General features: G+C 51.3%; 1 protein-coding gene across 2 annotated transcripts in view; it reads right to left on the bottom strand.

Moving 5' to 3' along the window:
- HCK (HCK proto-oncogene, Src family tyrosine kinase) overlaps positions 1–12,677 on the bottom strand; it is a 51,632-nt gene extending 38,955 nt beyond the window's left edge. The window contains exon 1 of one of the 2 annotated variants that reach the window (XM_084887907.1): positions 12,305–12,677. The gene's annotated coding sequence lies outside the window, so the exon portion shown is untranslated. Of the gene's footprint in view, positions 1–3,525; positions 3,801–12,304 lie in introns of those variants that run through there. The other variant, XM_084887906.1, reaches the window with a different exon arrangement.

Below are 12,677 nucleotides of genomic sequence, written 5' to 3'. Positions count from 1 at the left end.
TATTACTACGTAAAAGTGCTTTGCTAGGATGGTTAAACAAAATATGGTACATCCAAACCGTGAAATATTATGCAGCCTTAAAAAATTCAAGGGTATTTTAATGACATGGAAAAAATGCTTACAATGCAATGCTAAGTGAATAAGTATGATAAACATTGTATATGCAGCATTTTACTAACTACGTTAAATAGAAAGTGCACAGGAAAGAAGACTATATAAAAATAAACTAAAACGCTTATTATTCAAAAAAAATTTTTTTTAAGTATGCACCCATAGTCTACTAAGCGTCAGAACAATGAAAGAGGCAGATGAAGATCTTTGCTCTCCTGCAGCTGAGCACAGGGGACTAGGGACAGTGGCCCTGGGCCTAGAGAGAGCAGGGAGGTCAGCAGAGCTAGAGTCTTCTCTCTCCTCTGCCCCAGACTCCCTGGGTGACCCCTCCAGGCCTCAATCCTCCTCTCCCACAAAAGGAGAGGGCTAGAGGTGCGCCTTCCGGGGAGCCACCCAGGGTCTTGGCATTTTCCCTAAGAAACAGCTGCCCAGGAGCCCGAGGCCACACCTCCAGGCTGGTCCCCACAGCGCTGTTTGCTGCGGTGAACACCTGCCACCACCTGCCTGTCCCTCAGCGGGGAGTGAGAAACAGGGGAGGTGGCCACCCGCACGGACTCCACTTAGAATGACCTGGACCTCTCTTTCTCGTCCTGGCCAGCCCCTGATCACTTAATGATAAGAAGTGTGTGTGTGGCCCTGGTTGGTTTGGCTCAGTGGGTAGAGCGCTGGCCTGCGGACTGAGGAGACCCGGGTTCAATTCTGGCCGAGGGCGCATGCCTGGGTTGTGGGCTTGGTCCCTAGTGGGGGATGTGCTGGAGGCAGCCAATCAATGATTCTTTCTCATCATTGATGTTTTGCTCTCTCTCTCCCTCTCCCTTCCTCTCTGAAATCAATAAAGAAATATATATATATATATATATATATATATATATATATATATATATATTTTTTTTTTTTTTTTTAAAGAAGTGTGTGTGTGGGGGGGAAGTTGCAGAAGAATCTAACAGTTAGATGGCATTTATGTAGATCTTTAAACTACACAAAACAATTCTATGTACTGTATGTGAATCCATTACATGCAGTACATTTATAAAGGCACAGGCTGGAAGGACTGAAATTCCCGACAGTCCTCTAGGGAGGGAGAGGGGATCCAAGGTGGAGAGGCTTCCATTTTACCTCTTATTTCATATTTAATCTGAAACAAACATGGCAAGATGCTAACATTTGTTAATTCCAGGTGGTGGGTCGCTGGGATAGTTAATACATTATTCTTTTCACCTTGTCTGTATTCTACCCTCCCAGCCCCCACAAACGATCGGCGAGGAGAAAGCCACGCGATAGGGAACTGATATTTATGGAGGCCTCTGTCTGTGGTTCTCACAGCGTGGTCCCTGGACCAGCAGCCTCAGCTTCCCCAGGAACTTACTAGAAATGCAAATTCTCGGGGTTCTGCTCCGTAACTACTGAGTCAGAAACTCTGGGGTCAGACCCAGAAGTGTGTTCTGGCCAGCCTTCCAGGAGATGCTGGTGTGCCCCTCGCGCTGAGGACCACAGGCTTGGCCGTAAGAGCTGCGACAGCAATTAGCATGTTTCAAGCATATAAACCTGGCAGGCGGTGCTTGAAGAGCTTTCCTTCAGGGACTCAGTCTAATCTCCACAACAGCCCTGTTAGCCCTAGCTGCGGGCTGGGCCTTGCCCCATCCACCCCGAGGCCGGCGCTTGATTCCCAGTCAGAGCGCGTGCCTGCATTGCAGGCTGGGTCCCCGGCGAGGGACTTGCAGGAGGCAGGCAGCCGATGTTTCTCTCCTCTCCCTCCTCTCTCTCTCCCTCCCTCCTCTCTCTCTCCCTCCTCTCTCTCTCTCTCAAATCAATGAAAACAACCCTGGCAGGAGCCATTGTTATTACCCCCATCCTACAGTTCTGGAAACGGAGGCACTGGAAGGCCATATCCCAGCCCCAAGTCCCCTGGCAGGTGGCTCCCCGCGCCGCTTCCTTAACCAGGACGCTAAACTGGATTCACCTGTGGGCCTGGCACAGCCAGCTCACTGCAGCCTCGGGAGAGAGGATGAACAGCCCCATTTGACAGATGAAGAAACTGGAATTCGGAGATAAGAGTGAGGAAAGTGTAGGGGCAGGCACCTTGCGGTCAGTCCATGAGGTTTTGGGGTTTGACCGAGACCTGGGAGGGATCAGGGCCCAACAGAGGAGGAGGAGGAGGAGGAGGAGGAGGAGGAGGAGGAGGAGGAGGAGGGAGAGGGAGGAGGAGAAGGATGAGATGAGGGGAGGAGGAGGAGAGGAGGGGAGGAGGAGGAAGAAGAAGAGGAGAAAAAGAAGAGGATAAGGAGGAGAAGGAGGAGGGGAGGAGGAGGAGGAAGACCCAGGAGGAGGAGGTGGAGGAGGGGGAAGAAGGAGGGGGGGGAGAGAGGTGGGAGGAGGAAGAGGAGGAGAGGAGAGGGAGAAGGAGAAAAAGGAGAAGGAGAGGGGAAGGGGGAGGGGGAGGGGGAGGAGGAGGAAGAAGAAGAAGAGGAGAAAAAGAGGACGATGAGGAGGAGAAGGAGGAGGGGAGGAGGAGGAGGAGGACCCAGGAGGAGGAGGGAGAGGGGGAAGGGAGGAGGAAAAGGAGGAGGATGACCAGGAGGAGGACCCAGGAGGAGGAGGAGGACCCAGGAGGAGGAGGTGGAGGGGGGGAGGAGAAGGAGGACCCAGGAGGAGGAGGGAGAGGGGGAGGGGAGGAGGAGGAGAAGGAGGAGGATGGCCAGGAGGAGGACCCAGGAGGAGGAGGTGGAGGGGGGGGAGGAGGAGGAAGAGGGGTGGAGGGGAGAGAGGTGGGAGGAGGAAGATGAGGAGAGGCGGAGAAGAAGGAGAAAAAGGAGGAGGAGAGGGGAAGGGGTGGGGGAGGGGGAAGAGGAGGAGGAGGAGGTAGAGGAGGAGAGGAGCACCCAGGAGGAGGGGGGGGGAGAGGTGAGAGGAGGAGGAGGAGGAGAAGGAGGGTGCAGTGAGGGCTCCCAGCTGCACTCCGCCTGGGTGTGGCTGGCACGTCACGCCTCTGCCCAGCGGTCCCCATTCCCCACGACCGCTGCCCACCCTCCGTGACCGTCACCCACCCCCAGTGGGAACCGTGAGGGCTCCCGGCCCGGGCTTCGCTGAGCCCGTTCCCTCCTTCTCGTTTTTTAAGTTTTTTCTTTTGCAGAAGGGGAACCTGGACGGCCAAGAGAAGTGGCAGCTCCAGCATAAAGGCGCTGGGCGGCCCGAGCGCCCCTCGTCCACCTTTCCCGGGGTGGCCCTGAGCCTGCCCCCCTCACCTGGGTGCCCGCTGCCCGGTCTGCCCTCGTCCCACGGCCCGTCCGCGGCTCCCGGACGGCCCTCCCTCCCGCTGCACAGAGCCTGCCAGCCCCCACCCGCTCCCTCCGCAGCCCCGGACCCTCAGGCCGCCTCCCTGGGGTCCCCAGCCCCCGACCCCCGCCGCGCACTCACCTGGGCGCCCGCTCCTCCTCCCGCGGGCAGCCCGGGTCCTCACAGCTCGAGCGCCCCCCCAGCTCCGCAGCCTCCGGGGGCCAGGAGGGAAGCGGCGGACTTTGGGGAGCGGGAGGGCGGCCCTCGGGAGCTCCTCTGGATCCGAACTGTCCGGGCCCGCCACTAGCCTCTGGGCCCGGGCGGTCCGCCGGGGCTAGAACCAGGGACACCGAGGCGCCCACAGGCCATCTGGGCGAGCCAGCCGCACTGGAGCGATGCTAACCCCGCCCCGAATCTCCTAACCCCGCCCCGAATCTCCTAACCCCGCCCCGAAGGTCCTAACCCCGCCCCGGGATGCTAATCTCCACCCCACCTCCAGGACCCGAATCTGGCCGCCCAAGGATTTAACCCCATCCACCCTAGGTTTCTAACCCTACCCCCCAGGAGTCTACCCTAGGCCCTGGAGGATAACAACCCCGCCCCCAAGGGTTCTTACCTCTCCCCCAAAGATCCTGAGCCCATCTCCCTCCCCCAAAGATCCTAACCCCTCTCCTAATGAGTCTATTTCCGCCTCCCGACCCGCTAACCTTGTCCCCAAAGATTTTAAACCCATCTCCAGGATGTCAACCCGTCCCCAAGAACCCCAACACCCAACCCCGTCTCTGCACCCCAAAACCCTAGCTCTGCCCCCTATGATTTTGAATCCCACTCGAAGTGTCAACCGATGAACCAGAAGGTCAGGGTTTCGATTCCTGGTCTGGACACAAGCCCGGTTTGCGGGCTCGGTTCCCAGTTGTGGGGAGGTAGCAGGCAGCCCATTGATGTTTTATATATACTGTATATGTTGATTTCCGAGAGGAAGGGAGAGGGAGAGATGGATCATTGATCGGCTGCCTCCGACACGCACCCTCCTGGGGATCGAGCCCACAACCCGGGCATGTGCCCTTGGCTGGAATGGAACCTGGGACCCTTCAGTCCATAAGCCGATGCTCTATCCACTGAGCCATACCAGCTAGGGCAGTGGTCGGCAAACTCATTAGTCAACAGAGCCAAATATCAACAGTACGATTGAAATTTTTTTGAGAGCCAAATTTTTTAAACTTCAACTTCTTCTAACGCCATTTCTTCAAAATAGACTCGCCCAGGCCATGGTATTTTGTGGAAGAGCCACACTCAAGGGGCCAAAGAGCCGCATGTGGCTCGCGAGCTGCAGTTTGCCGACCACAGAGCTAGGGCATTTCATCATTGAAGTTTCAATTTCTCTCTTTCCCTCTCCCTTCCTCTAGGAAATCAATAAAAATATATTAGAAGAAAAAGATTTATAACCCTAACCCCAGAATTCTCTACCCGCTCCTAACTGATCCCCACCTCGCTCCAAGGGATTTGAATCCGCCCCTCAGGATTCTAACCCAGCCCGTTGGAAGATTCCAGCTCTGTTCTCCAGGAATCCCAGATTCTAACCCGACCCTGACAGGATTCTAGTCTCCCCTTCCCCCAGCAGTCTGATCATTCCCCTCTCCCCCTCCTCCCCAATTCCAATCCCATCTCCTCACCCATTCCCAAGCCTTCCAGGCCCTCGGGTTCTGGCACAGGACCCCGGCTAGACAAAGGCCATGCAAAGTTCCTCGCCTGCAGGAACCGCCCTGATTCATTCTGGCGGGCTTCCGGCAGTTCAGAGGACTTTGGACACTGAGGGGGCGGGGAGTCGGCTGGCAGGAAGAGAGATGCAGGTTCCGGGGACATAAGGGGGTCATCCCCAGCATCAGCTGTGTCTTTTCCCATAAGTTTGTCATTGTGATAATGACATAGTGAATGTTCATAGTGGGAACATTCTCCTGTTAACAGCCAACTCCCCCCGGCCCCCTGCCCATTGATTTTTCCTATTAAAGTAATGCTGCGATAGAAATCCTTGTACATGTTCCCAACGTTCTTAACAACGGACTCTGGAATGTTTTTATAAACAACACACACCATTATAAGTATTCAGCTTGATATGTTTTGGCAAATGTATACCCCTGGGTAATGACCACCATATGTTAGCATCAAAGAATATTTATACAATTACAAATTTTATCCTAAAACACTGCCTTACCAGTATTTGAGGTGGCAAACATTTGTCTATTCATTCATTCATTCATTCATTCATTGTCGTGGGGAATAAAGCTGATCACAAGAGGTGGTGCTAAATGCTGTCTCTTTGGAGTCAGATTAGCGTTCAAACTACCACTATATTGCAACTGAGTGATATTGCACCTCTCTGACCTCAGTTTCCTCATCTGTCAAATGGGAATAATGATAGTATTTACCTCAATGAGTCATTGTGAGAATCAACTAGCATCTTACACCCAAGGATGATGAGTATTATAAGAAAAGCAAAGCAGAGGTAGTGGGTATATTGCACAACTCTGTGAATCTATTGCAAATCACTGAATTGTACATTTGAAATGATGAATGTATGCCATATGAATTATAATTCAATAAAAATGTTTTCTTAAAAAGAATGAAGGAACTCCCTATAGGGAACAAGTTGGTAAGTGGAGGTGGGTCAGGGTGTACAATAGCTTCTAGTGTATCTTACTATTTGCATAGAACAAGAGCACAAACACGTGTGGGAATTCACCAGCACAGCCTGGTGTGAATCAGGAGGGGCACACAGAGTGGTCTCCCCTGACGCGGCCCCAGTGGAGCGGAACTGTGTAGCAGGATGACAGAGGAGGGAGGGAGGCTGATTGGTCCTAGTACACCCTTTGTACTCTTGAACTTTGAGCCACCTGGATATATTAACTATTCAAAAATAAAGTCAGTTTTTAAAAAAATCAGAGCTGGCTGGCATGGCTCAGTGTTAGAGCATCAACCTATGAACCAGGTCACCGGCATATGGCTGTGTTAAAGGCTTGATCCCCAGTGTGGGGCATGCAGAAGGCGGCTGATCAATAATTCTCATCGTTGATGTTTCTATCTCTCCCTCTCCCTTCCTCTCTGAAATCAATAAAAATATATATTTTTTTAAATCAGAAACTTCATGGACAAGATAGAATTGTAGGGTGTTTAGAGGGTGAAAGGAGTCAAGAAATATTCTGGGTGTGCACTGGACAGGGGTGCAGGGGTGGGAGGAACCATGGAAGCAAAGGCATCGAGGTTGGACTGTGACTTTTTTTTCTCATGTGCAAAGTGAAAATTCCTCACCAGGTCACTGAACTATTGCATGAAAAGCTCTTATTATTGTGCCCTCACATCAATGCATTTAATCTCTTTGAGAAAGGAGTCACTACAAATGGATAGCTTAGAGAGGTAAAGATACTTGCCCAAGGTCACACAGACAGCACGCAGTAGAGCTGGGAACCAAACCCATGACTTTGAGTTCCCAGTGAGTCTCCAAAGGCTATGCTTGCAATGACGACACAAACTCAGTGAGTGTGTTCTGGACGTTGAGGAGGAGAGAGTGAGGACATGACCCAGGGTTCAGCCCTGGAAGGGGGGCAGGAGCGAAGAAACAATGCAGACTTCACTTCACAGGGGACCAGAGGCTGGCTCTTTCAAAATTATATTTTCCTATTTTCAGGGGCATTTGCATTTCATATTTCAAGTTCAGAGGGACGACTGATGATTATTCTATATTCAAAACAGGATGGGGGATAGGGAAGAGGGCCACGATCTTCAGGGCTCAGATATTTCCCCTTTTGTTTGCAAAGTAGCCAGTGCTCATTTCACAGCTACCCCCTCCCAGACAGGAGGTCACCACTGCCCTCGTTTTCCAAGAGGCAACTGACAATCTGAGGAGACGAGCCCCTGAAACACTCCCAACAGCCCCAGCAGGTCCTCCACCCTAACCCGCTTCTTCAAAAGCCCCTCCCTCCTCCATCTTCTCTGCCCCTTCCTCCTGCCTTATTTTTCTCCAGAGAACTTGTCACCACCAGGCACTGTATTCATTAATCTGCTTATTATCTCTCTATTCTACATTTTTCAAGTTCTATGCAGGTGCTATTCACCTGCTCATTCTATAGATGAAGAAGAAACTGAAGCCCACGGTTTATGAATGATAGCACTGAGAGCCAAGCCATTCATTCTTTGATTCATTCTATTAATATTTATTGAGAACTTACTATGTGCATCTCTGCTAGGGAGCACACACACACACACACACACACACACACACAAACACACACAATGAACAAGATAGTCTTGGCCTTCAAGCAACATCCAATCCAATTAAGGAGACAAAAACTTAAACCAATAACTTAGATACAGAGTGAGAAATGCTGTGGTAGAGAGAGGCCTAGGACCATGTAGGAGGGACACTGGCCCAGCCTGGAGGGCATCAAGGAGGACTTCTTGAAAGAGGTGATCCATTGAGGTTTAAAGGATGCTGGTAGAAGATCATGGCAAAAGGCATTCCAAATAGAAGGGACAGCTTAACAAAGTCTTGAGGAAGGATCAGCCTGGCTTGTCTGATGAACCATAAACACTTCTGTGTGGCTGGTGCCTGAAGCCGGGGCACAGACAGGAGGAAGATGAGGCTGGCGATGGCCGCACCAGCTGATGAGGGGTGGAGTTTTCTCATTTCGGTGACCTGGGAGATTTGCCATCCTAAAGGCAGTTAACGTCCAGCTCAGGGGTTTGGTGGCACAGGGCAGAGATGGGGATTCTGGGGATGCTAACGAAGTTGTTTTTCTGACCCCAGCTGCGTGGCCATCTCCAGCTGACAGGTCCCCCCTCCCGGGCAGGGGGGGGGGAGGGGGAGGAAAGGACTCAGTTTCACAACTCCTCCCCTCCCCCAGTGTCCCCAGAGGCCAAGAAAAGAGGAAGCGCTTAGAGGACTTCCTCTTGGGTCCTGGTGCGCTGGACCCCAGGCAGGTGGGGGAGGAGTAACGGGGAAGGGACCTGCCCACCCTCTGGCATTCCCCCCCCCCGCCCCCCGCCGAAATAAAAAGGCCTGGTCCTCAGCCACACCCCCATTCAGAGTTGTCCAAGCTCCTGCAGAGTGTGCCCAGGCCTGGGTGCTAAGAGAATGGGTTCTCCACTCAGCAGTTCTAAGTTACTGTCCCTTCTTGCACAAGACCTCCTCTCTGAGCCTTGCATCTTGAATGAGGAGGCACATAACTTACTCAGCGATTTAAAACTGAGGCGATGTGCATGAATTGACAGGGAGAGATCCCTAAGATTACATGCACAATAGTAGAGAGGGTAGATTCATTTTTTAAAATAATGTGATATTCCCTATCTAATAAAGAGGGAATGTGCTAATTGACCATCACTCTGTCACATAATGGCTGCACCCACTGAGGCCAAGTTCCCTAAGGAACCTTAACGAACAATCAGCAGGGACCTGAGGCTACACCTTCTCCCACCCCTGTGGGGTTTGACAGAGGACTTCAGGCCGTGTCCCCCACCTGGCAGGGCTTAACATGGGACCTCAGGCTTTGCCCCCTGACCTGGCATCACACTGGGGGACCTCAGGCTGCACCCCACCCCAGTGCCAGGACAAAGGATCTGAGGCCATGCCCCCCACCCAGCAGGGCTTGACAGGGGACCTCAAGGTGCGCTTCCCATTCTGATGCTGGGCTAGGAGACCTCAGGTCAGGGGACCTCAGGCCACACCCCCAACCAGGTGGAGCTTGACAGGGGACTTCAGGCCACGCCTCCAACCCCAGCATCAGGCTAGGGGACCTGAGGCTGCGACCCCTGCCTGGTTGGGCTTGACAGGGGACCTCAAGGTGCACCCCCAGTGCAGGGTCAGGGGAACTCAGGCTGCACCCCTGCCCAGCAGGGCTTGACGAGGGGGCCTGACCCTGCACCCCCCCCCCTCCTGGTGGGGGTTGTTGGGGGACCTCAGGCCATGCCTTTCACCCAGTAGGTCTTGACAGGGGATCTCAGGCTGTGTCCCTCACCTGGTGGGGTCTGATGGATAACCTCAAGGCACGCCCCCTGCCCAGGTCTGGGCTGGGCAACCTCAGGCCACGCCCCTGTCATGGCATAGGGCCAGGGGATCTGAGGCTATGCCTCCTGCCCAGCAGGGCTTGACGAGGGTAGGACTGGCTGGGTCTGGATCTAGCTTAATGGGGGGCTGGCAGGCCGGGTCTGGGTCTCAGGCAATTTTGAGGTGCATCTGGGTGGGCAGGGACTTGACTCTGGGTCCCGTGGTGCGCCCCAGACTCTGACAGGAGGAAGGTTTTCATATACATTTTACTAATTTTCTTTTATCTCTGACACCTCTATTATGGAGAAAGGGCAAATAGCAGCATTAAATTATTTCCTCTAATTAATCCTCTTTTAATGTGCATGAATTTCATGCACCGGGCCAATGGTTTGTGTATAAACGTGTTTAGGCAGTTAAGACAGACACGAGCAGAGCAAGGATGACGGGCCGGTACAGAAGGTCCCCAGGGTGGAAAGCACCAGGTGCCTAGCAACAGACAATCATCTGTAGGGTGGGACCTTGCCCCAGGGTGACTTTTCCTCCCCTAGCTTATGGATAGTCACATGGCTTGGCCCCCCTGACCTTTCCTTCCTAGAGATAACATCTATGCTTCAGTTGTATTTCAGCTCCAGGCCCAGGTAAGCAACTAAAGTGTTTCCCAAACTTCTCTCATGATGAGAATCACCTGGTGGAGTTGTTAAAACACAGATTCCTGAATCCCAACTAAGAAGTGCTAAACTAGAATTTTTGAGAACATATAGGTAAAATTGCATACCTAACTTAGTGCTCTGTATATAACATCTGTCTTAGAGCACTAGTTAAGTATACAATTTTACCTATATGTTCCCAAAAATCCTAGTTTAGCACTTCTTAGTTGGGATTCAGGAATCTGTGTTTTAACAACTCCACCAGGTGATTCTCATCATGAGAGAAGGTTGGGGAACACTGAACTAAACAGACCATGGCTTTGGCTGACAGCAGGACCAGCTGCATTGAATGATGAGCCCCTACCTGATGCTGGCCAATCAGTAGAGGCCACAACTCTGAAAGGTTTCCAGGACTCGCCGGGAAAACTGCGGAATATTCTATTAAGATATTTTTCCGGGACCTCCCCTAAAGTCTCTACTCTTAAAACCTTTAGGATGGAGTATGCTCTCCCTCCCATGAGCAGGCCCATGCCTTCCCCCTCCCCCCAGCTCCAAGGGCCCTTCCACTACCTCTATGTCTTACGTAAGCCCATTCCTTCTAGGATTTACTTTTTCTTCCTCTGTAATTTACCCAACAACTGTTCTCTTATAGTTTGGGTCTGGGCTCTAATTCTTTCCTACCCAGAATCCAAGTACCAAGGTTGTTGAACCCAGGTTTGGTCTGACCCCACCTACAACAAGTGCATAGAAAAATGTCTGGAAACTACACAGCCCACATCTTACCCCATCTGGGTCATGTCTTAGAGGCTGCCACTGAAGAAGAAAGGAGCATTATAATGTGGAAGAAAGATATGGTGACTTTTTCTCTATTTGTTTAAAAAAAATTTAATTAGACTATATTCATTTTTTAAAATATATTTTATTGATTTCAGAGAAAAGAAGGGAGAGAGAGAAACATCAATGATGAGAGAGAATCACTGAAAGGCTGCCTTTTGCACACCCCACACTGGGGAACGAGCCTGCAACCCAGGCTCCAACCATGACCTCCTGGTTCATAGGTCAAAGCTCAACCACTGAGCAATGCCAGGTAGGCTATATTCACTTCCCCCCATTGACCTCTTCTCACCTACCCTGTCCCTCTAAACTACACTCATTTTTATTTGTGTGATTAAAGTAATAATAACAGAGAGGATTGTTACATATTGTTATCAAGGATGCTTTTCTCCATTTTATTATGAAAATTTCCAAACATACAGCAAAATTTAAAGACCTTTACAATGAAACTCCCACCCTCACCACCTATATTCTACTTGGTCGCCTCCCATCCCTGATGGCTCCCAAACTGTGAGAGGGGGCAAGCCAGGCTGAGAGACCCCTCTCCAGTGCATGAATTTTCATGCATCGGGCCTCTAGTAGCTATATAAACTCCCTAGAAAGTAAGCTTCATGTGCCCAGGGTTCAAGTGCTAAAAAAAAACACCCAGTTGTGGAATGAATTAATGAATAAATGAATAATGGTGGAATGAATGAATGAGTCTAATCAAAGGATGTGAGAGGCTGCTGTTTTTGAGCCAGGAGGGAGCCCTCTTCCCCTCCCCTCCTCTTGGGACCTGCCCTCTCCTCTTACTTCCTCTTACCCCATCTGAGTCAGGTCTTAGCATCTCTTATCTGGGCGTTGTCCCAGCCTCCTGTCCCACCCCCCAGCACCCAGGCCAACCTCTATTCTCCAGCAAACCTCCCTCAGCAGGTAGCTAGGTTCATTTCAGAAGATGTAAGCCGTGACGTCAATCCCCATTGCCTTCTCTTCCTTGTTCCTAAAGGGTCTTCTCCATTTCCCCACTCCTCTAGCTTCCTCTCTGATGCCCTGTCCCCCACCTCACTCACCCCACATTCCTCCAGCAGCAATAATATGGCCACATTTATTGAACACTTACTATATGTACTTTTACACGAATGATCTTAAGTGTCACAATCATCTATGAGGTCTTTAAAGGGGATACTATTATTATTCCCATTTTACAGATAAGAAAACTAAGACCCAGAGATATTTAGGGCCTTACCCAAAGTCACCCGACTAGCAGATGTCAGAGCTGGTATTCAAAACTCACTCAGTCTGACCCGGGAGGCAGAGGGTCTAACCACGCTCTAGTGCTAACTGGCCACTAGTCTTAGAGTGTGCCGTGCTCCTTTGAACTCCCTGACCTTTGCTTTATGTTGACCCCACCTGGAAGGCTTACCTTTGTACAGTATACCTGCCCCAAATCTTGCTCTTCCTTCAAAGTTTTGCTCATAGTCACTTTCTCTGCAAAGCATTTTCCATCTTCTCCAGAGAGAGCTGTTTGGCACAGTGCCTGGCACAGAGTGAGTGCCCTCTAAATGTTTGGTGACCAAATGACTGGCCCCAGGACTCCTCCCCAACACACGGTGGTGAGGAACTGCTAGGCGTCTCCAGTCGGATGCCAGAAGGGAGTAGGAAGTTGCAGGGTCCCAAAGTAGGAGGAGCTTAATGTAGGGAGTAAAGGTAATTTCATTGACTTCATCACTCATGCATGGGGCAGTTCTTTCCCCAGGGGATCCAGCTGGTAGGGAAGTTCCATTCTTACACCATCC

The sequence above is a fragment of the Pipistrellus hanaki genome (genome assembly GCF_964339955.1).
Source record: "Pipistrellus hanaki genome assembly, chromosome: 6".
Classification (NCBI taxonomy): Eukaryota; Metazoa; Chordata; class Mammalia; order Chiroptera; family Vespertilionidae; genus Pipistrellus; species Pipistrellus hanaki.
This window is presented reverse-complemented; position numbering and strand designations above follow the sequence as displayed.